General features: G+C 39.6%; 1 protein-coding gene across 5 annotated transcripts in view; it reads left to right on the top strand.

Annotated features, from left to right (window-relative positions):
- KCNAB1 (potassium voltage-gated channel subfamily A regulatory beta subunit 1) overlaps window positions 1–20,690 on the top strand; it is a 375,912-nt gene that overhangs the window by 334,137 nt on the left and 21,085 nt on the right. The window lies entirely within an intron of this gene.

Raw genomic sequence — 20,690 nt, 5'->3', positions numbered from 1 at the left:
CACATTCTCTACTTTGTTTATGGCCACCATGACTCAGGAGTTACTAATCCACTTAGCTTTACCATGCACATTATATAAATTCTGCCTATGTCTCCCAAACTACTTGCGTCTCTATCCAGTTTCATCTATCTTCTTTGTTTGTTTCTCTTACTTTCCTGAGCAGAACTGAATAATCTGAAGTAACAAGCAAAGGCATATTTCAGAATTCCCCACTCTTAGTTATTGACATGCTGCCTCAGGTTTGAAGAGTTCTCTAGGCCTGTTGAAAATTTTCCAGCATTAACAGAGACCCAGAAAATTCTGAGGGTGGATCACTCTGACATGCATCTATCAGGAACAAAGCCTTAGTTAACAAATTATCTTTTCCAACTGGGTTCCAGAGAAAGCACAGGCACTTTAGAAAAATTACCTCTCCTAGAACATACTGAGAAGTTGAGATTGCCAAGGCTGCAGAAAATAGAGATGACTTTAAAGAAAACTGTACTCCAAAAAAACAATTTGTAGTCCTCTGGTGCTTTATTTTGTGTTTTCTTTGGAAATCAAATATTCCCAACCTCATTCCGTAAAATCCTGATTGGAAGGAAGGATCCTAGAGAAGAACATGCTTATATTCTATATAATGTAGCTACTTCTTTTATTTTCTCTCCCCCTCCCCCCTTTTTTTCTTTCTTCACATCTTCATTCAACAGTGAAGGCAGAGGAGATTCAACTCCCGTCATCAGTAAGATGCAAAAGGAGAAACAAGGTGGGCCACGTGCCTGTGGGCCGCTTGTACCTCCTCATAACAAGCTTGTGGACCTCATTAAGTTCAGAAACACTTCTTTCTTCTTCTTCTTTTTTCCTAGGTTTTTTTTTTGTTTGTTTGTTTCTTTTTTTTTTTTTTTTTTGTTAAGAAAAAAGGGAGGGAGAGAGAGAGTGGAGACTGCTTCTGCTCACCCCAGCTGTCAGGTGAAAAACAGAGCTGCTTAGTATTCTGGGCTGTGGGTTTGTGACTCATGTGCACTTCCTTCTGTGAGTTGTCATTTCCCTGAAAGATATCTGGAGTTGTGACAAGACTTAACTCATATTCTGAGGGGATGTTGACTCAGTCTCAGGGGAATTCATTTCTATAAGATCCTCACTGTGCTGCAGCCGATCTGCAATGCAATGCGGAGGACTTGGGGACTGACATTATTTAGCAGCCTCGCACTCTAGGGTTTCCTAGCGTGCTGATTTAATGGGGTGAGCACAGCCACGTATTTCATGGCTAATCTAAAATTCTCAGACAGTGAAGATAAACAACACCCTCACATCTCTCTCTTACTTTCTGTATAAAACAAAATAATAAGAGATTAAGTGGTTTTGTAAGCCCCCTTCTGGGTATTTAATATGTGTACTGAAAAAATAGAGGGTCTACAATCAGAGGATGAGGGTGCACTAGCACCTTAGGTGTGAACTTGGCTGAGTTGCTCAGACCTTCTGCTTCTCAATTTTTCATTTGTAAAATGAGAAGAATAAAAATATTATATTCACTAGCTATTTCCAAGATTGTTGTGAAGACAAAATGCAGTAATATAAGTGGAAATGTTTTATACATTGTAATGCCCTGTACAAACATTTTGACGTGGTTGTTGTTACATATGTTTACACTTTTTGGAATATATATGCATAGTAAGATATATTAACAATAATTGAAGTTTCAACCACATTCTGAGACATAATTGAAATGAAATTTCGGAGTGAGGCACCAAATCTCCATTTGTGTTTTCCAAGGAAGTGACCAAGAGCTGGTTCCATAACTCTTTCTTCACTCTACTTTTTCTTTTGAGAAATTAAAAACCTATAGAAAAGTTGAAAGAATAAACACCCAATACTCTTCACCTACATTTACCAAATTATGCTATATTTTGCCTTTACTTGGCCCTCTGTTGTTTTCTCTCTCATCGTGACATTTCATCGATAAATATTTTCTTCAGTACCTCCTGAGAACAAGGCATTATTCTATATGACCATAACACAATCATCACAATCAATAAATTTAACATTGATACACCACTATTATCTAATATGTAAACCATATTCAAATTTCATAAAATGTCCTTTATAGAATTTATTTGTAATTTTTTTTGGAGGAGGAGATAGGTCCCTGATTTAATTAAGAATCCTACAGTACATTTAGTTGTCATGACTTTTTAATCTCTTTTAATCTAAAACAGTTCCTCCACCTTTTTTGTCTTTAATGACATTGACACTTTTAAAAACTCCAGGCCATTTGTTTTGAAGCGTGTTTCAATCTGGATTTCTCAGATTGTTTTCTCATGATTAGGCTAAGATGAAGCATTCTGGGTGGGAAGACTACACAGGCAATGTTGGTCCTTCTTGGTGTCTCCCTCCAAGGGCCCAGGACGGTTGCTGCAGCCCATTATTGGTCCTGGTCCTGTTCAGGTTGATCACTCAATTGGGGTGACGTCTGCCAGGTTTCTCCACTGTGATGGCACCTCTGTGGCTTTGTGATTAATGAATAGCCTGGAGCCGTGATTCTTTGAGACCATGTGAATAGCTTGTCCCCCAGCCCTCATTTGAGTGTCCACTAAGGATCCCTGCCTGCCTCCGTTATTACAAGGGGGGTTGTGAGGTGGTGATGATTTTCTCATTCCATCAACTCTTCTTTCATTACAAGTTGGCATTCTCTTGTGAAGAGGAGCTTTTCCTTCTCCTCCTCCTCCACTTTCAGTTCAGTGACTCTGGAGTCCCCTCATTGGTTTCAAGAACATAAAAGTTGAGAGAGAAGAAGAGAGAGGATCTAGTGAGAAGGGCCTATCTGAAGAAAACTGTGCTGTGAGTCCCATCCTCCTCCAGCATGGGAGACAGCTGCCCCTTCACTGCAACCTTGGTTGGGGTGGGGATCTGGAGGCCACTCAGATGGTTTAAAATGTGACCCCCATGGCTGGGGAGCATACTGGCCTAGGAGCAGACTCATGCTTGGAAAGCCTAGGGGTGGACAGGAGGGCTGACTCTCTGTCTTGGTGGCACAGCCGGGAGAGTGCTGCCCTCCTGGGGGTGACAGGGAGAGTACCTGTGACTGTCTCCTGTATGGAGTCATCTTAGGTCCTGTTCTCCAGGGTCTCCTAGATGATGGAGGCTGGAGCCAAGAGGATAGGGGTCTGGGGCAGATACAGAAAATAGTGAAATAGAGAAACCCACCATATTCAACACTGCTGCAGGCTTCTAGCCTAAACTGGTCCCAGCTTGGGAAAAGCAGAAGAATTTGCATTTGGAGTTTTGACTGAGATCAACGGAGAGTGTGCTTATGACTTAAAATGACCTCAAGACTGTGTATTACCCTAGATTAGGCAGAAAAAATGTGGGACCAGCCTGAGTTTTTATCAATGTTCAAATACTAGAAAACATTATATGCCATAAAACCCCAACTTTGCAGTTTGGGATTTATCCGTCCTTTCTAGATGTATCCCTATGTTAAGTTTTGTTTATTAGTTTTCAATTTTGAAAGGAGACCTTGTGTTATGACTAGCTTTAATGAAGTCACTCATACAAAATTAATGATAATTAAATACCTTTAGACTTAACTCTTTAAAATCCAAATATAATAAGCCCAGAATTTACTTATACAAGAAAATCAGTTCAGATTTTTTTTTTAAGAGCGAGCGGATGGAAGAGATGTGTACAGGGAAACAATAGGAAGTGAAAGAAAGCTTAACATTACCAACATTCTCCTTTATTTTGGGAAAAAAGGAAAGCATTGTATCATTGGTTTTGAAACTGAAAGCATATTTGATAATAAAACAAACCCAATTACCACCTAAAAATGAATGCTTTTATATAATGAGACAAGAGAAAAACCCATCTGACATAAGGATTCACATAAAACTTAACAGAAAGCAAAAATGGGAGATAAGTAAACCAAAAAAAAAATTTAGGAAGGAAGAAAACAAAACAAAACAAAATTTTGTTTCTCCCATCCATTTTCCCTACTTTCTTCCTGAGCACAGATCAAATCTTGCAAGACCCTTTCTCAAAAAACCTGCAGAATGTATTTTAAATATCCCCAAATAACACTCGGGTGGTCCAGAGAAAGATACGGCATAGTAAAAACACTCAAGTCCAAAACCTGGCTCATTCATTTATTCATATTCAACTAATATTTAGTGAGTGCCTGCTGTGTATCATAGCATGGGATACACAAGAGAACTAAATAGACACAGATCCCCACCCTGGTTGGGCACATTCGATCCAGCAGGAGAGATAGGAAACAAATAGTAAAACAAAAAAAGTTAAATTATATAGAATATTAGAAGGTGATAGATATTATGGGGAAAAAAGAAAAGCTAAAACAAGGTAATGAGGATGGGAATGTGCAGGAAGTTGGGGGTGGCCATCGAGAAGGTAAGGTTTGAGCAAAGACTTGAGGGCGTCAGTGAGTGACCAGGAAAGAGCTAAGGAGATTGCTTCTGGCTGCAGAGCAGTCCACAGGCCCTGCCGTGGGAGCAGCCTACAGCTGCTGAGGAGCATCAGGGACACCAGTGTGGCTGCAGAAGAGTAAGGAAGAGTGTGCAGAGGGAGATGAGCTTAGAGAGAGAACAGAGGCCAGATCTTCTGGGGCCCTCTGAATTTTCGACAAAAGAGTGACGTGATTTGACTTACATTTTGAAAGGATTCCTCCTCCTTGGTTTGAGAATAAATTGTAGGGGGCAAATGTAGGAGCAGAGAGACTTGTTAAAAAATGATTGTAGCAATCTAGGTGAGATGGTGATGGCTCAGATGAGGTTGCTAGCCATGGAAGTGCAACAGAGGTTGAATTTGAATAAATACTGAAGGTAGAGTCAACAGAAGTTCCTGATGGATTAGATATGGGTGTGACAGAAAGAGAAGCAGGAAAAATAACTCCAAGGTTTAGGCCTGAGTCACCAAAAAGATGGAGTTGCCATCAACTGATACGGAGACTGCCAGGTGGAGCTGGTTTGTGGGTGAAGCTCAGGGGGCCAGAGTTAGTCAGCTTGAGTTTGAGACATTCATTCTTAGACATCCAAGTGGAGATGCTGAGTAGGCAGATGGACACTGAATCTGAAACTCAGGAGATAGGCCTAGGGTGGAGATATGAATTTGGGAGTTGTCTGAATGTGAATGGCATTTAAAGTCTTGAGAATTGATAAAATCACACAGGGAGCAAAAATAGAAAGAAAGAAAAAAAGACATAGAAGAAAAGGACCAAGGACTAAGTTCTGGGGCTCTCCAACATTATCAGGTTGAGAGAAGGGGGAGAAGAGTGTGGTGCCCAAGGAAGAAATGAAGAAAGCACATTAAGGAGGAAGAAATGGTCAACGATATCAAATGCTACTGATGGGTCAATTGAAATGAAGACTGAGGATTGTCCATCTGTGTTACTAATGTGGAGATCATCAAGATACTTGACAAGAGCAGTGCTGGTGGACTAGGGAGTGGGTGAGGGTATGAAAGACACTTAATCACTGAGTCTCAGTTTCCACAGTTAGAAAAAGGTGAGGAAACATCTAGATTTTAACATGAAAAAGTAAAAATACTTCTACCCCTTCCTTTTAAAAAATAATAAAAAAAAAATCACCCAATAAATAACATAGAGGGCAAGGAACAGAAATAGAAGATTCATTTCTCATGAATGTAGCAGAGAACTGAAAACCTGGACCAACATATATATAAAAGTAGAAGAGGTATGGGGGAGTCATAAAAGACTTAACAGAACTAAAGAAAGATTTTTTCTTAAGTGCCTACAGATGAGAAACAAGTTAATATGTATCACACAACTTCAGGATGGCTCAGGTATTAGAGCCACCAATGTCACAGAAGATGGGATGAGGCAGGAGCTGGGAACAAAGTAGTTGTTTAAAAGAGGTTACAGAGGTATCAAAGTTTTATGTCCTGAGGTCTGCAGTCCATGTCCTGCCTTTATCCGCCAATGAAGGAGGTGCATTAACTGGAGAAGGTGAGTGGACAGGCTCTAATCTGAGGGATATAAGACACGGAGTAAGGTGAAGCAAGGCTGCAGAAATAAAAAAATTTAAAAAAGATATTGAAACTTGAGACCCGAGAACTCTCCTGTCATTCATGTCCAGGTCACCAGTAGCAAGGTCATACTTTCCCCGCTCAGAATTTAGAAAAATATTTCTTGAGAGAAAATTAACTCTCCTAGGAAAAATTCTAATAGATACTGGCATTGTGGTGGAAGAAAACCTCATTGGGGAAAGATGGCAAGTTCCCTAATTGCTCCCACCGTGAATGGCACTAGTTGACAAGTGCAGTCCAAGCACAGTTTTAGTGCCTTATTCTTAAACATAAACAGAAACCCAAGGATCACTTGACATTTGGAGAAAGTCTCCAACATGAAAAAAAAAAAAAGCTCAAATAAACAGAGGAAAATAAAACAGAGTAATAGAGAAATGAGAGCTATAGAAATGTTCAAAAAAACTATAACTAATATACTTGGTGATACAAGAGAAGGTATTGCATCAATGGGACAGGAACAAGACGAAAGAGAGAAGAACAGTAACAGGGAACTAGGTTTTAGAGATTAAAAATATAATGGCTAAATTTTTAAAAAGTCAATAAAGATGTTGGACATTAAAGTTGAGGAAATGTTCCAGAAAGTAAAAGAAAAAAAAAAAAGGAATGGACAATAGGATTGAAAAGATAAGAAAACTAGGTTTTGTCCAGGAAGCCCAAATTCTTTTCAAGGATCTCTAGAGAGAGAACAGATAAAATGGAGGAGAGGTAGGTAGTTATCACAAAACAATATGAGAAAATGTCCAGATCTGAAGAACATGAGTCTCCAGATTGAAAGTACCCACTGAGCACCCAGCATAACGAATGGAGACCTAAACAAAGAAATATTAGCATGAAATCTCACAACTGAAAAAATAAAGAGAAGCACCCTGAAATATTTCAGAGATTTAGGAGAATACACACATGAAAGATCAAAAAAAAAAGCAATTGCCTAGGGATTCTGAACAGCAACATCATAGAGCAGGCCTTAAAAATTCTAACCAAAAACATCATGGGCACATTCCTAACCAAGGATGAGAAGATAATGCCATTTTGACGTTCCTATCTCTCAAATATAATTTCTCAAAAACTACTGGAAAATATGCTCCACCAAAAGGAGAGAGTAAAGTCACAAAGGGGAAAAGCCATGGGATCCAACTTCTTAAAGGAAAGAGGAGAACTTCCTAGGTGATGGGAAGGGAAGGACAGCCATGCAAATGGACACAGACAGCAACTGATGTGGGAGGTTGCCAAGAAAACATAAAGGAACTGAGTGTCTTACAAGCTTGACCATGTGGAAAACTGTATTGGAAGTCATTTTGCATAAAGTATGGGAAGACTTGGCTGTAGCTCCAAATCAAACTAAGTTAACGATCCAAAGGAAAAACAGAAATGTATAGAAAAGAGGAAATGCAATCCTTGTAGACTACTTTGCTCAGCAGTGGACACTAAGCACTTAGTCATAAAAATGAAACACAGTGAATCATATTTGCATTCCGGCGATAAACTTGACTTGCTCATGATATATTCTACTGGATTTTAAATATCCTGCTGGATCCAGTAAGCTAATATTTAATTTAGGACTTTTATGCCTCATTCATAAACAAATTGAGACTATAATTTTTTTTTCTCATATTGCCTTTATCTGACTTTGGAAGTCTTCTGTTTCTTGTTCCTCTTGTAGAACCACAGTACTCTATGAATAATGACTATTTAACACATGCTAGCTATCTAATATTATTCTCTTTATTGGAAAAAATTAGGAAGCGATAAAACTAAGAGGTCATAAAAGGAACAGAATCAGATAGAGAACTCTCAGAGTCCTGACTAGCATTGCATAGTATCTGAGAAATTGTTCAATTTCTCATAGGTACACAGCTACCTATGTTGGAAGTGGTTACCTCTGGAGTACAGGCAAAGAGTTCAAGGGACTGCTGCTTTTGTTCCAAGCCTTTTAGCATTGACTCTTTTAAAAAATGTGTATGTATTACTTTGACAGAGCTGAAGATTAAAACAATAACCACACAAATGGGATAAAAGTGCCAGCGGTATTAAGTGGTCAGTATTAAATATGATCGCAACTGTCAAAGTCCAAACATAGTCCTTTGGGTTTAGAAACACACAACCAATGCTAGTTTTCCTAGCCCAGATTCCATGATCAGATGCCAACTCACCTCTCACCAGATCCTTCCAGAAACATACCAGCGCCTGAGCCCTACCCACCTCGTCCCAAACAAGCTGTGCCGAGCCAGACTCCTTCCCTCAGTGCCCGCCATGTGGGCTGTGCCAGATAATCCATGGCAGGATGGGAAGGAAACATTACTTTTTCTATTTATTTTATATCATCCTTTATAAAGTTTCTGTTTATTGTATATATTTTGTTTGTCTATTTTTAATCTTTCCACCTATATAATTTTAGACACAAAAAGCAGCAAAATTAGAACAAAAATTCCTATTACCTCTCACCCAGATTCCCCAAATGTTAACATCTTCCATAATCATTGTACAATTAACAAAACCTGGATATTAACATTGACACAATCACGTTGTATAACCTGTGGGCCTTATTCATGTTTCTCCAGTTGTCTCACTAATATCCTTTCCTGGTCAAGATTACACGTTGCAGTTAGTCATCCTGTGTCTCTAGTCTCCTATAAACTTGACCAGTTCCCTCAGTCTGTCTTTTCTTTCATAACTTTGAAACTTTAGAAGACTATTGGCTAGTTACTTTGTAGAATGTCCTTCAGTTGGAGTTTTTAAGATATTTCCTTGTGGTTAAATTCAGGTTAGGCGCTTTTGGCAGGAGGACCACAGAAATAATGTAGAGTCCTCAGCATACAATACCAGGGAGTGCACAATGTCTATTCTTCTCGTTATTTCTGATGTTAACTTTGATCACTTGATTTTAAGGTGATGTTTGCCATCTTTCTCCACTGTAAAATTACTACTTTTTCCTTTAGTAATTAATAAGTATCTTTGGGGGAGATACTTTCAAAATATGCAAATATCCTATCTCTCATCACAATTTTGCCTGCTTAACTTTAGAATTCATCAGTGATTCCTGCCTCAAACAAGCACTGTGATGTCTGCCAAGGTGATTTTCTATTTTCATCATACTTTTTACATTTTTCTTTGGTTGGCCTCCTACAGTAAGGAAGAGTTTTCCCTCCTCCCCCATTCATTTATATCAATATGAACTCAGCAATTCTGTGATTTATAATTCATCATTAGCATTATTTTCTTGCCATGATTATTCCCAATTGGCCATTTGTTGCTGTTGTTTTTTGACTGACTGGGAAGCATAATAAAAAGTTTAGAAGAGCATTGCTCCTAGGTCTGCGGTGTTTCCTGATCATCTTAGTTGGAATTAAGCACTCCTTCTTTCTCACCTGTTCAGTATGGTGCCGCTTCCTCTACTCAGCACTTACCTTTTCCTGCCTTATGTTGTAGACAGTAGTTCAGGAACTGAAAGCCGACTTGGGAACTAATGGCCTCTTTCTCCACCATTCTGGATCTGTCCTGTTGACTTCTTACATTGAAAGAGGTTCACGTGTGAAAGTTGCAAAGCAATGAAGGCCCAGTAGGAATGAGGGACTGTCCACATTGCCCTGTCTCAGAGGAGTGCCATGTGGTCACACACACACTGGGCAGCCACCTATATGAAGTAAGTTACCTCACAGAATATGGTTCTTGTAGGTTTTCCAAGGAGTTCTACAGTTAACATTTCATTCCTTCAACGTAACCTGTTATGCTCTATTCGGGCTTCCTGGTCTACTCTGCTGGATACGTGAAAGTCTGCCAGTTCCTAACTTGCTGAAATGTTCTCTGTGGACAAGAGCAGACTAGAGACAAACAGCCTGTCCATCACGTATTAGCTGGGTAACCTTGAACAATTTATTTACCTTCATTAGGCCTTAGTTTCCTCATATGCAAAATAAGAATAACAATAATAAACCTATTTGGTAAGATTGTTTTGAGGAATAAATTAGTTATAAAGTGGTTTGAACATTGAACGTGAGTGCTATATAATGTTAACTGTTATTTTTAATAGCCCAGAAGATAGAAGACCCTTGATATTAATGTGACACAAAATGTGTCATGAAGGTGTACAAAAGTTCAGGCCATTAAGGGTTAGGTTGAACCAGGATTCTGTGCCTGATGAAAGCCCTGTCCCCAAGAAGGACAATATGTTATACCTTTTCTGTCACTGACCCCTTCCTGCTTCCCTTTGCCTCCCAACCAGCTGGCCTGTGTTTCCCCTGAAGCACAAGGAGATGGGTTCGTGTGTGTGGAAGTGGGGAGGGGAGCTGGACAAGCCACAGAGTAAACACGAGACATTTTCCTTCCATGTCTGTTTTACTCAAAGATTTATAAAGAAATATCTTATTCTTGTTTTAAAGCAAATTCTTTATTACAGTATAGAACAGAAAGGTTGCATAAATTTTTATGACAAACCCAAAGCTGTCTAATACCATTTGTGTTTGTGGCCACTTTAGTGGGTCATGTAGTAGAAGCATGTCTTACCATGAAAAATCTTGCTAAATCCCTTCTTAGCAGAAAATCCTAATGAAGAAAATAAGAGAAAATGGACATCATTGGATGGGGAATGGGGAAGAGCCTTAAAAACAAGGATGAAAGCCCCAAAGAAAGAGACCAAGGGCTCCAGATACAGGCAGACAGTGTGTGCAAAGGTGACACAGGCACAAGGAAAAGAGCGTGGGGCAACCCAGGACAGACCCACGGAGACAGGCCAGCCTCCTCTGTAATGGCTCTTGCAGTGACAGTTGCCCAGCCACTAGGGGGCCAGCCTCACAGTTTAACATATAGAGCAACAGATGCTTTGTTTTAAAATATTCATTAATATTTAAAATGTTAAGCTCCTTTTTACCAGGTAGTTCACTGTTGAAAAGGTGAGAAAATCATTCCGTTCCACCAGGTCGAGTTTAAAAGTTGCCTTTTAGTTAGTTACCAGATATCTCACAAATATAAATAAGCACTTCAGAGCCAAAATGGATCGGGACTGCCAGGGAGACGCACTGGCTAAGTAGACGTTTTAGTATCATTAAGAGTAAGAAAGTATCTCCTTCCAGACATCTGTCGTGGCAGAACCAGGAAGGAAGGCCAGCTCTACACTATTAAAGGAGCAATAAAGATTGCTTCCTGTTGCAGCATGAAACTGGATTTGCCAGTAGAAAATCTCATTAGGGTAAATATTTTTTTACTCTTATCAATCCTCTGCCAAGTTGTTTGCTTTGTTCTTTCATTCACAACATGGAATTCCTCTTAAAATAAAGTTAAAAGCCTGTTCCGAGAAGATAGTACATAAATAAAAAGCCCTAGACAGGATAACAGAATAAGAAGCTATGAGTCAAGATTTCACATCTATCTGTCTGACCAATGAGGATGACATTAGTACAATTGAAAAGATCAGAAATTTAAGACTTGAGTCAGATATTTACAATGCAATGACGGATGTATAAAACTTCCAAGTATAAAAATAACTGTTCAGCTGATAATGAATATAGAAGAATCAGATGCCATGTAGAACTGGGGGGGGGGGTTGATTAAATTTATTTTTTAGCAACTCAATGAACATTTGGAAAACTGTTCTGTAGTGAATATTTCATCTAATACATTTCTTTTTTACATGCTCAAAGGCTTGTTTCTTCACTTAGTACACACATTGTTAACCCTTTCTGTGCTACAAATAGCATAAGCAAAAGTGTGGGCATAAAATACAAACATGGATGAAGCGAAAGGGAAAAAGATATTTTGCTTCATTTTGTTTGAGCATGAGGTTTGGTGGGTGCGGCTGGTTTAAAAGGGGAAATGCAACACTGGCTTCATGAAGTTTTCATCTTTCTGAGCCTGGACTTTATTATGTATGGAGGGAGGGGTGTGTGTGTGAGAAAAAGAGCCTGGGGAGCCAAAGCAGCCAGTGGATTTACTCAGGAAAGGACTGAAAGCCACTGGCGGGAAGAAAAGAAGAAAGGTTAATGAACATATCCATCACCTCAAACATTTACCATACCTTTGTGTTGGGAACATTCAAAACCCTCTCTTCTAGCTATTTGAAAATATACAATAAATAATTGTTCACTATATTAACCATACAGTATTATAGAACACTAGAACCTATTCGCCCTATCTATGTGTAATTTTGTATTTATTAGCCAACCTTTCCCTACCCTTCTACCCTCTACCCTTGTAGCCTCTGGTTACCACTATTCTCTACTTCTAAGAAATCAACTTATTTAGCTTCCAAATATGAGTGAGAACATGCAGTATTTATCTTTCTGTTCCCAGCTTATTTCACTTAACATAATGGCCTCCAGGCTCATCCATGTTGCTACAAATGACAGGATTTCTCTACTTCTAAGAAATCAACTTATTTAGCTTCCAAATATGACTGAGAACATGCAGTATTTATCTTTCTGTTCCCAGCTTATTTCACTTAACATAATGGCCTCCAGGCTCATCCATGTTGCTACAAATGACAGGATTTCATTCTTTTATGACTAAATAGTATTCCATTGTGTATATATACCACATTTTCTTTATCATTCTGGAAATTAATTCTTTGTCAGATGAATAGTTCATAAATATTTTCTCCCATTCTGTAGATTGTTTCTTTTGCTGTGCAGAAGCTTTTCAGTTTGCTATAATCCCATTTGTCTATTTTTGCTTTTGTTGCCTGTACTTTTGAGGTCTTATCCATAAAATATTTGCCCAGATCAATGTCCTAAAGCATTTTCCCTATGTTTTCTTCTAGTAGTTTCATAGTTTCAGGTCTTACATTTATGTGTTGAATCCATTTTGAGTTGATTTTTGTATACAGTGAGAAATAGAGATCGTTTCATTCTTCTGAATATGGATATCCAGTTTTCCCAGCACCATTTATTGAAGAAATTGTACTTTCCCCAATGAGTGTTCTCAGCACCTTTGTCAAAAATCAGTTGGCTGTAAATACATGTATTTTTATTTCTGGGTTCTCTAGTCTATTTCATTGGTCTGTGTGTCTGATTTTATGCCAGTACCATGCTGTTGTAGTTACTATAGCTTTGTAGTATATTTTGCAGTCAGATAATGTCATGCCTCTAGTTTTTCCTTTTTGTTCAATATTGCTTTGGCTATTTAGGATCTTTTGTGGTTCCACATGAATTTTAGAATTGTTTTCTCTATTTCTGTAAAGAATGTCATGGGTATTTTGATAGGGATTGCATTGAAACTCATAGATCACTTTGGGTAGTGTGATCATTTTAACAATAATAATTTTTCCAATCCATGATCATGGGATGTCTTTTATTTTTTTTGTGTCCTCTTCAATTTCTTTCAACAGTTTTATAATTTTCATTGTAAAGATCTTTTACCTCCTTAGTTAAATGTATTCCTAGGTGTTTTATTTTTTATGGCTATTTTAAATGGGATTGCTTTTTTATTTCTTTTTTCAGCTACTTTGTTATTTGTGCATAGACATGCTATTGATTTTTGTATGTTGATTTTGGATCCTGCAACTTTATTGAATTTGTTTATTAGTTCTAAAAGTTTTTTCCATTCATTTAGTCTTTCAAGGTGGGTGTTGGGCTAAAGATGGCCAAATTTTTTTCACTATGGTATCCTACATATTCGGCCTAGAACTTCACCTTGGAACTTAGGAGTACTTACCAACAGCTTTTTTTGTTTGGGGTTTTTGGAGTTAAGCGAAAAGTGAGACTAAAAAGGTCCCATTTCAATAACCTATTTCATGTTTCAGAGTAAGGTTCTGAAATCACATTTGGGCACTATCAACGGGTCACTTCAAACTGCCTAGGATTAGGGAAAAACCAGTGTGTGATAGAACAGAGAGATTAAGGACCATGTGCTCTTTAGGAGGGATTTTTTTCAGAGTAGCTGCAGAGTACAAAACTGTGCTTTGCACTTGGAGATTAAAAGGTCCATTCTTGGGTCAAAATTTTGGACAGGTTCAACTTCTCCAGCTAGGAGAAGTTTCACTGACTTGGCTCAATGCATGAATTCCTTTCTGGTCTCTTAAATCTGTTCTGGTCTGATTCCAAATCATTTTGGCCAGTGCCCTGATCCAGAGAGTCTATTCTCTGTAAACTATCTTGTGAGGACCACTTTTTCTCTAAGCTTTGACAGGTCAGATGCAGACACAAGCCCTTTTTTGGCTCTGTTTTAAACGAATCGTAAGATTTGAAGTCTTTCTTCAAGGAAGCAAAAGATAGTTCATATTTCCCAACTCATTTATACATATCATGAACTATAGCCATAAGCATATTAAATGCGAAGGGATGGATACATATAAACATGTACAAGGCAACATGTGTTCACAAATACACAATGGGGTCAATTAAGTAAATGTCCTGCTATTTTTCTATCTCTAAACCACCTTCTCCCTCAATCTACTATACACAAAGCCTCCCAAAATGACCAATCACAGAACTTCAAAGCTGGATGTGGCCTCACACACTATCTGCTGAGACCTTGCCCAAGTGACTTTATCTTTCTGAGTTTCAGGTTCTTCACCAGTAAACTGGGGATTAAAATATTATCCACCTAACCAGTTATTGTAAATATTATGTATGTGCTCAATTAATATCGGTCTGCTCATTTTCATTGAAGAAATTGAGATCCAGCAAGGTCAGGAGATGTGTCCAAAGTTAGTGACAGTGACAGAGGAAAAAACCCCAATGTCTCCTGAATCCTGGTGGTAAAAATACAAGAGGAAACCTCTATGTGCAAAGAGGCACAATTATAAACCACCACCACCACAACCTTCTGAAGTTAAATAAGTAAATAAACTGGAGGTAGACAAATAACAAACAGCTGGCTTGAAGTAAAAATCATGGCCAGGTGTAGACCTATCTTTTGTTAGTGTTTACAACTCCTTTGATGTACCTAGTTCCTGCATTATACCAACGTCCCAGCCTCCTCCCTGATCCTTGCCTCTTCCAAAATAAAAAAAATAAAAAGGATTTGATATCAGTTAGGTGGAACCCTATGACATTGCCAATATTCAACCATTTTTGGCCTCTAAAAACAGCAATTTAGTTTGGTTAAACCTGTAACATTTTAGTGTTTAAAGTGGTGCCTTTGCTTGTTAATCTTCTTTCTTTTTTATGTTATAAAAGTAGAATAACACATATTTACAGGAAACTTAGAAAATTTAGAACAAAATTACAAATAATTCCACTACATAATACAATTATTATTTTGTGTGTTCATTTTCAGCACTTTGCAAACATTTGCAATATTTATAATTGCTAGCAATATGCAAGCTTTTAATTATACTTTAAAACAATTCCTCATCCAGAGTAAGAGAAAACTGCATTAAACTGTCTCCAAAGCTTTTTTGGTTATTTCATTTTTTTCTCTATAAACAGATTAATTTTATTTGGGTGCATTTTATTTGATCAAAACACTAATTTCTAGTGTTTTATTTTATAGTGGTTTAATGTTCATGTAGGGTAACTATTTGCTTACAACTTTCAAAGTTCTAAGGAACATTTCCCATGAAAAAGGGTTTAGTGTGAGCTATCATTTTTTGGCATGAGGTCCAATTAAAAAAATTCAAATATTTATCAACAAAAATTTTTTTCACTCAAAAGAAATAGTTGTATTAATTCCTTTGGCATAAAATGTATATTTTAAAATATAAATGACCTACATTACTGAAAGAAAAATGTCACTAAAATGTTAGAAGCTGGGCCTACTTAAGAAGAAACAACCAGGGCCACATTCTGATTACTTGTTACTCAGTTTGTGTTGCTCTTTCAGGTTCACGAGTTAGCCTACGCGCATTATCCCATGTCAACCTTTGAAAGAATTCCACAAGATCGATATCACCGTCACTTTATAGGTGGGAATAAAATACTCCAAGAAACAAAACGGACTTGCAGCATTTCTAGAGAACCATCTTCGTGCTAAGAGTGAGGGAATAAGCCAACGAGCTGCCTCTGGCCTGTGAGCCCTGGGGAGGCATCACCAGCTTAAAGAATAATGATCATTTCAAGCTGGAAAGGAGCACAGAGGGAGGATAAACAAAGTCTTTTGACAGTTCAGACAGTTTTTCTCAAACTTTGTGATTTGAGAGCTAATAAAAAATACAAAGGCTCTGGCTCATTGAAGAAGGCTAGGACCTGGACCTCTGTATTTTTATCAAATTCCCTGGAGATTCTTCGGATGTATATCAAAGTGTGTGTGTGTGTGTGTGTGTGTGTGTGCACATGCATATCATAGCAACTATCTGTTTGCATAGGTACTAAGGCAAATAACTAAAGTAAAGGTTATAGCGTGAAGCATTTCGATTAGATGAAAGAGAAGAGGAAGAAATGAGGGAGGAAGTTTGTACCCACTGAAATGGCTTACTTGGGAATGGTAGGAAGCAGTGGTTCTCAAACATTAGTGTGCATCAGCATTGCTTGGAGGGCTCCTTAAAACAAACTGCTGGGCTGCCCATTCCCAGAACACGCAATTTACCAGATCTGGGGTTAGGCCTGAGGATTTGCAGTTATAACAAGCTCCCAGGTGCAGCTGATGCTGCTGTTTCAGGGTCTACACTTCGAGACCATTGGTGTAGAAAGCATGTTGGTTCTAACCCTGGCTGCACACTAGAATCATCTAGGATGAGTTTTTAAAATGTCATCAATGCTGGGGCCTCACCCCCCAAGATTCTGATATAATAGATCTTCAGTGGAACCCAGACATGGGTAGTTTTTAAAGCCCCTGCAGGTGTTTCTAATGTTCAGTCAGGGATGAGAACCACTGAGCTGAGGTTTCTGAAAAATTAGGGAAGGAGTGTGGGCCGGGGAGTCACATTCAGTCCTGGGTCATCAGATTCAATCACATTTATCTGAGTGTGCTTTCCCAGAGGCAGGTGAATGCAGTGCACTAAATGATCTTTTCAACGCCCTTTCCTCCCCGCTCAGAATCCTTGCTGTGCCTAGGATGCTTTTAAAACGCATGCCCATGATCCTCACGTAAAACAATAGTATCTAGAGTTCAGTTGGCTTTTTTCTTTTAACAATGCTGCCCTCTAGTGTCCTTACATACTGGAATCATGTAAAAACCCACCTCAGCCATCAATATGGTTATTATTTGATAACTAAGAAACTTGAGATATTTTTCTCTGACATTAAAAAAACAATTCAATATGAATTAAATTTTAATTTGTGGCAACATGAATCTCCAAATTTGGCCTCTCAGTTCTCCTGCAGTTTCTCCCTGTTTGGTGTTGCAGCCTCCTCCAAGGACAGGAACTCCTGGAGTTTTCCTTTCCCTAGTCCACCGAGCCCTTGTCTCCAGAGTCAAAGGCCAAACAAATCAGTGAGAAAGAAATTACCAGCAACTAAGGGACCTGGGGCACTGGAGTGTCTTGCAGCAGCTCTCCCCACTTCTCACACCCACCTCTTCGTCACTTGAGTCATAGTATATTGAGAATAGAGTTCATCAAACCTGAGCTCCCGTGTCTTTCCACGATGAGTTCTGCAAACCTATCTGGGTCCCACCATCTCGATAGAAGTGTCCTTCCTGCTCCAGGTGTCTCCTCACCCTATCCACTTTATCAAGTCTCTCTCCCCCTTCCTTCCCAACTCCCTAGTCTTTATCAGCAATTACTCTCTTTCTAGATCATTCCCCAAAACAAACAGCATTACCCTTACATCTTCCATCTTTAAATTAAAACTCTTCTTGGATCCTGAATCCCCTTCAGCCACTGTCCTATTTCTCTGCTCCAATCACTTCCAAACTTGTTGAAAGAGTCACCTACCCAGGTTGTCTCTAAAGCACACCCCGCACACCTCCCAATCCTCCACTGGCTCCAGCCTGGCCTTGGTCCCGTCACACCACTGACACCGAAACTGCTCTTCTCATGGTCTACAGTGACCTCCTTACATGTGGCCAGATCCAGTGGAGACCATCGTGTGCCCCTCTGGCATGAATGTTCACAGTGTCCCACCCTGTGGGCACAGCTTTCTCGAAGCATCCTCTGCTCTTGGTTCCCACACATCCCTCCCCACTGGCTTCCTGCCACTGGCCACCCAGCCACCTGCATAGGGTTTGCTCGCCAATCCTGTGCTAGCAATTAGAACCTTTTCTCTTTTCTCTCTATAGACTTTTCTTACATGGGCTCATCCATTTTCATGAATTTAAATACAATCAACAGACTGGTAATTAATAAATACACCACCTCCAGCCCAGATCACTCACCATCTCATTTATCCAACTATATCAACTCAACATCTCCCCTTTAGTAACCCCCATGCATCTCCATTTTTTGCATGTCCAAAGAAGAGCCCTTGATTTTCCTCCCCCCAAATAGCCTCCCTCGTCTCTGCAAATGGCCAGGTATCTGGGAGACAGCCTGGACTCCTCCCTTTCCCTTACTTGCCACGCTCAGTTCATCTGGAAGTACTGTGCAGTCTACCTCCAAAATATATTATATATTTTGCATCTATCCATGTCTTTCTATGTTTGCTACCACAACCCCATTCCAGGTCACCCTGGTCTCCTGCTTGGAATACTGCAATACCTTCCTAAAGACCTTCCGCTGCCCCCAGTCCTCCCCTTCCCTGCTGATTCTCCACAGCACAGTCAGAGATAGTGTTCTGAAATGTAAACGATATCCTATCATTCTCTTACCTAAAAAAAAGTTAATGACCCCATTAAACTTTGAATAACACACAAATAACGTGGTTTACCCTCTGCCAACTTCATCCTGTACCCCTGTCCTCCATCCTTACTGGGATTCTGCCACAATGGAGGAGGCTGATTGCTGGAACTCACTGAGCTCTGTCCTGACTCAAGGCCTTTGCACATGCTGTGCCATCTGTGTATAATGCTCCTCTGATGTTCTTCCCAGGCCTGGCTCTTTTTTTTTATGTTTAAACATTACTCCTCAGTGAGACCTTCCTTGCTCTAACGAAGTAGGTCTTCTCTTTCACTTCCTATCTCAGCTTCCTGTTTGTTTTCTTCGTAACACTTTACATTTTGTAATTATTCACTTGTTTACTTCTCCATCTTCCCCACTCAATTCTAAACTCCCTGAGTCTAGGAACTTTGTGTCTGTTTTCCTCACAGATGAACCCAGCAACTGGCGTGGTGCCTGGCAAATATGAAGCTCTAATACCTGTGTGGTGAATAAGTGAATGCAAGTACAAGGAGGCACAACCTGCCTGAATTGCCCTTGGCAAGGCCTTCAGGGACTCCCTGAGGCTAAGCCACCGGAAAGTGTTCTGTGCTCATCTTAAGTGATTGCAGAGACAGAGATAAGGTCCAGGTTCAATTTACTCTCTGTTCACCTCTTCAGTGTTTACAGACATGCTTGATTCACCCCAATATCTCCAGCACCCAGAACAGTAGACACCTAAGAAACACAGCCTATTGGATGGCCACCCAAGTGTGAAAGAAAAGGGTGTGAAGAGAAAGGAAGGAAGTGGTAAATGGTGGGATGGGCAAGTAGAGAAGGCATCTGGGGCAGAGATTCAGAGAATCGTCTTCAACTTCCAGAAAGGTTTATCATAGGCACTCATCTCCATTTGTATAACAAAAGAGAAGAAAAACAGTTCCTCATAACTTTTTAAAGATCATATTTGTTTTATAAAAAGAGAATGAACTTCATAGTTTTAGTTGCTGAGTAATAATTTGACATTTGGGAGTCTTTCTCCAAGAAAGAAAAATATTTTGCTTATAAACCAAATTGTAGGTCTATTGAACAGACAATGGTGAATGAATGCATTCCCATCGTCCCAGCGATTCCCAACCTTTTTGGCACCAGGGACCAGTTTCATGAATGACAATTTTTCCACAAATGGGGAGGGTGGGGAGGGGGGTGTGTGGTGTGAGGCCCTGGGGGGTAATTCAGGCAGTGATGTGCAGCCCTATTTTCCTAACAGGCCACAGACCACACCGGGCTGCAGCCCAGGGGCTGGGAACAGCAGTTCTAAACAGAAATCAAGGGCAATTTAAAATAGCTTATGTAAGCCAAATAAGAAAAGAAGCTAAGACCCTAACCCTGGCCGTCTCATTCCAAATCCTGTCCCCTATCAATTTAGACAGTGCCTGCTCGTGAGAAATAAAAATAAGAATACATCTACCTCAACTGTACTTTGAGAAAAGATTTGGTCCTTCTGAAGGACACTTAACGGACAGGTATTCCTGAGACGTAGAGAAGCCCGAGGCCTGTGACGCCTTGAAAATGTGAGATGACCTGACATCCTGGGTGCTCAGCTGACCTGCTCTGTAGGAGAAATCCAGCCCTGTCTGTGAATTTTCACTAAATTGAACTTGAGGCTCTCTCTCCATGCTCTCTGGTTGTGCATCACATCTAGCTGGTGCCCAGATTAGCTCAGTTCATTTTCCTGTTTAAGGAAATGTGATGTCAAGCTGTAAGAGGCTGATGAGCACACTGGGTGGGACCCTGAGCAGGCCCAGGGAAATCAATTACATGGATGTATTAGGACAAAATTTTGTTCAAAGTGATCAAGGACAGGGTGTGTGTGTCATTGCAGGCTGTGAGCCACTGTGGTTTCAGCTGTTTGTTCAGCATTTAATATGTTTGTCTTTCTGCTAAACACATTGTTATTGAGTCGCCTCTGTTAGACAGCCACTCTATGTGAGGGCCAGCTCTGCAAATCCAACATGCAAAGACAGGCCTTCCACCCTCAATGACCTTACATTCT

The sequence above is a fragment of the Eulemur rufifrons genome, chromosome 7 (genome assembly GCF_041146395.1).
Source record: "Eulemur rufifrons isolate Redbay chromosome 7, OSU_ERuf_1, whole genome shotgun sequence".
Classification (NCBI taxonomy): Eukaryota; Metazoa; Chordata; class Mammalia; order Primates; family Lemuridae; genus Eulemur; species Eulemur rufifrons.
The sequence above is the reverse complement of the archived record's forward strand: the minus strand, read 5'-3'. Positions and strand labels throughout refer to the sequence as shown.